Source organism: Aulonocara sp. 'chitande type north' Nkhata Bay, linkage group LG19 (genome assembly GCF_057382095.1).
Source record: "Aulonocara sp. 'chitande type north' Nkhata Bay isolate Kocher_YH1m ecotype deep benthic linkage group LG19, A_spYH_male_GT1.1, whole genome shotgun sequence".
Lineage (NCBI taxonomy): Eukaryota > Metazoa > Chordata > Actinopteri > Cichliformes > Cichlidae > Aulonocara > Aulonocara sp. 'chitande type north' Nkhata Bay.
Genome location: NC_141362.1, coordinates 27073900 through 27078171, shown reverse-complemented (window position 1 = coordinate 27078171; position 4272 = coordinate 27073900).

The following is a 4272-nucleotide window of genomic DNA, read 5'->3' as shown; positions in this document are numbered from 1 at the left end:
CTCTACACAGCAGATGAGCAGTACCTGAAAGTCGAGTCATTAGGAAAGGGGGAAAAAAATCTAGCAAAGCTCCGAGAGATGCATTTGGACCTTCAGTTGCTCGATCTACTGTTCATATCATGGTGGACAGGTGGTAGGATGGTCTCAGTGTAAAGAAGCCATTCTTCATGCAGGAACAGGGAGAAAAGACTGGGGTATGCCAAATTATCTAAGAACTGTACTACAAAAAAGGACCAACAGATCTTATGAAGTGACAAATGTTTGCTTCAAATCATTTACACTGTACAGAGGAGCTCTTGAGAAAGGTGAAAAGGCCATCTCTGAAGGCTCTGTCATTCTTGGGGCTGCATTTGCGCTTGAGGTGTTGGGGATCTTCTCAAAATTGAATTTTATAAACAGAAAAGTACAGGCAGATTTAAGTGACTGTGCAATGCCACCTGTAAAGTATGTGATTGGCCCCATCTTCACATATCAGCATGGCAATGATCTCAAACACACTGTCACTGAATTAAACGTAAACCTCGATAGAAAAAACACACAATGGGACTCTATCGGTCATGGTTTCGGCTCCCCAACATTATTACTGCAGTATGGGATTATCCAGACAGAGAACAGAATAAAAGGCAGCCAGCATCCAAAGAGGAGCTTTGTCCTTCAGGAAGTCTGACGATGTATTACTGAAGGCTACTTAAAGAAATTAAAAATAAGCTTGACTAAGAGAGTTCAGGCCTTTCTAAAGAATACAGGTGGTACCAAATATTGATTTTCAAGCTCTCTTATTTGCCTTATATAGTGTTTTTCCATGTTTGGTTGCACATGGTCCAATATGTAACTGCATCTGTTACCCATTTGCCTAGCAAAATATAAAAAAACCAAGTCGCGCCTCAAGGATTTTGCACCAACAACTATGTACCTCATCTTTGCTATAACAACAGTTTAAGGCCACTAATACTCTCCAGTTATGGAGAAGTATTCCACTCACACCAAAACACACCATCAGTTTTCATTGCTCTGTGTTTCAGAGAGATGATAAAATCAAAGTAAAAATTAAAATTCAGTTTTAAAGCTGAGCAGCTTTTTGTTCTGTGTAAAACATCGCATAAATCCTTTATGTACAAATGTGAGCCTACAAGCTCAAGTGATATGCTTCATTTCTTCCTTAACATTTAATGTAGATGAAGAGTCTGCTAATTTGCTTTCAAAGAGCTGGTATTGATTCAATTAAAGATAAAACATACAGAAGATGGGAGAGAAACAGCAGTGCACTCAAAGTACTTAATGAACTAACAAGGCTGTTCTTTGGGTGAATTAGTTTGGCTCATGTAAAATTATGTCGTTCCTACAATTTATCATGTAATTCTTTTGAGGCTAAATCCTTGATGTCAGAAGAAACCACAACTCTAACATGACGTGCTTAAGCAAGATGCAAATTTAAAGAGAAACCAGTTGCTAACAGGCAGATACTTTTACTATATTCTCAATAGCAGCCTGTATCACACCTTTGTTTAAAAATAATGTGACCACCTAGCATTGCTCCTTGGGGGCACTCTTCAATTTCAGCTAAGCTGTCAAAGTCCAAGTCACGCAACCTACTCTTAATGTATGTGGCCTCTTTGGCTGCTCGTTTTCTCTACAGTCTCTGAATCAATCCAAGCACAAGTTTCCCTCGAGGTCCAAATAATTTCCTTATGGCAGTTGCTTATTTCTCATTACTGACATCTGTGCTGAATTCCACTAAAGTTCCCAGGAGTTGGCAATGCCAATATAAAAATGGATGAGATGTGGATATATGATGAATAACGCTTTCAGCATACCTCCACTTTTGGAAGTTCACTGCAAACTGGTAAACCAAGTTTCTGCAAACTCATCACTGCACAGCCACGCTCAAGAGGGTATCTGAACTGCATGCTGCAGCTGTCCACACCAGTTTAAAGTTTTATTTTGATAGAAATCACACGCTGCTCAGGTAATCTGTTGATGCCCCATGTGGAAAACAAAGCAAAAACAGTACCATACGTAAATATATAAGACCTCATGCTTGTACCAGTTTTCACCATCAGATTTTTAACATCCTTTAAAATGATAGTAATATAGTATTTGTTTGTGGTGTAAAGTGTAAGCAAGTGATGATGTGAGAGTGATTTGTGAATTATGCATGCCCTCAACTATACTCCCTTTATGTCCTGTTTTATTCTACAAGAAATAATTTACAAAATAAACATGTTAAATTCAGTGACACATGAAATGAGCACTTTTAATGATAGCATGATTGGTAAACTGCTTCCTGTGCTAATAAAGCCAGTCAAAAATAGGTCAGTGTTCTTCTAACAGACTTGTATGCAATCACATTGAATTCAAACCAGGGGATTGGACCTCCGGCTGTGTATGAGAAAAAATACAGGTTTAAGGTATTGGCTTCACTTTTCAGACGCAGAAGCCAATTCTGTCTCTTTTATATACCTCTTGCTTTTAGCATGCTTCCAAATAGACTGTCTCAGTGTCTGTTTTCATTCCCAGTGAGATGCTCCAGCCCACACTCCTTTCTGGAAGAGCTTGGTGAATGACAGAGAGAAGTAACCAATTGGAAAGGCACAGCACATTTAGTTGACTGCATCGCAGCTGATCAGGCACAAATAAATCATCCTGTCATTTCCATCTTCCTCAGCGACTGATCATTTTCAATATAAATACAGCCGTTGACATCACAGCCTTTGTTTTATCGTGATTTTGTCAGAAGAGGTTGCAATAATAAAATTGGGGTTTTAGCAGTGCAAAGGAGCGACGCGAAAAACTGTCATGTAAGTCAGAACAGGTTATCTTGTAGTTAATGGTGATATTTTCTGACAACCAAGACAGGAAAATATGCCAATGAGATGAGCTTTATTGGGAATTTAGCTCTACTGAAATAAGGTACTGTATGTTATATGCAAACATAGAAGATAGAAACACAGAAAGCTACGAGCTGAGAAAAACAAAAACTGTCAAGAATATAAGCTTTTATGTGCTCAGGTGTGTCTGTGAAGGTTCTCAGTCATCCAGGTCATCGTAGTCAATCTTTTTGAGCTTGCAATCTTTTCTTTGCAAGCTCCTTTGACTGCTCAGGTGTGGTGCCTCTAAATGCAATCAACTTTGTGCAAACTTGAGAAAAAAAAGTCTTCTGATTCTGGTGTGTTTCCAAAATGAGAATCTTTTTCCATGTAACAATCATGAATTTTGAGTTCCATTTGAAGGTAAGTAGTAAATAGACTGGTACCTAAATAATGCCTTTCTACTCAGCTGAGCACTCAAAGTGCTCTCCCCAGTCACACATATTCATGCAGTGCTTTTATTTACTTTTCTAACTTTTGCAAACACACTCACACTCCGATGGATGCCTTAAGGTCACCTCAGGGTTCAATATCTTTCCCAAGGCTCTACCACTTAAGCCACAGTCCTCCCAACTAGATTGTAGCGTAATCTACACCATGCACTCACCTAGAGGCAGCAAGGCTATGAATACTTCGAGCTTGACAACTATTGGTTCTGATAAAAATCTTAGGGGCTCGTAAAGCTGGACCATCTTCCAGTTTGTGTGTATGGTACAAGAATGTAAAGAGTAAGAAGCAACAAATTGCAATAGCTTTGATTTGACACCTCTGAGTTAATCTAGAAAGAAACAAACTGAAAGCATATGCATTTTCACAAGATGATTTAAACAAAGTGTATCACTCTTTCAAGAACACCCAAGGCTCCCAAGAATGTGCTTTTCTTCAATTTTAAATGAACCTCAAATATACTTGGTGGGTTTTTTGTAAATAGCAAAGTTTAGTAGCAAAATAGTTTTGTTCAGGTACAGTACAAAATAATTTTATATGATGTTATATGACAAAGCATGTAAAAAGTGAATTCAAACTTACAGTGAGGGTTATATTTTTATTGTAAATTGGGAGGCCAACGCATGCTGCATCAGTCTTGCACAGAGCTTTAAAAATCATCCAATTTTGATTAAGGCAATACATGCAACTGGAATGCCAGCATATAAGAATGCTCTTACAATTTTAGTCCTTAAAGAGCTTGGTGGAAATGTGAGTCTTTAATTTAGCCCATATGTGGATTTTCTCTTTATTTTCTCCAAAGTAATATTGTTTACTCTGTGATGCCGTCTTGGACCCTACACCCGGTCTGGAGCACCTCTAGCCAATGCTGTAACACTAACGGGGCGGACCGTCTAATGAATTACTTGGAAACGCGCCTGTGCTTGCAGCGGGTAAATTCGCTCTCAGTGCAGCCATG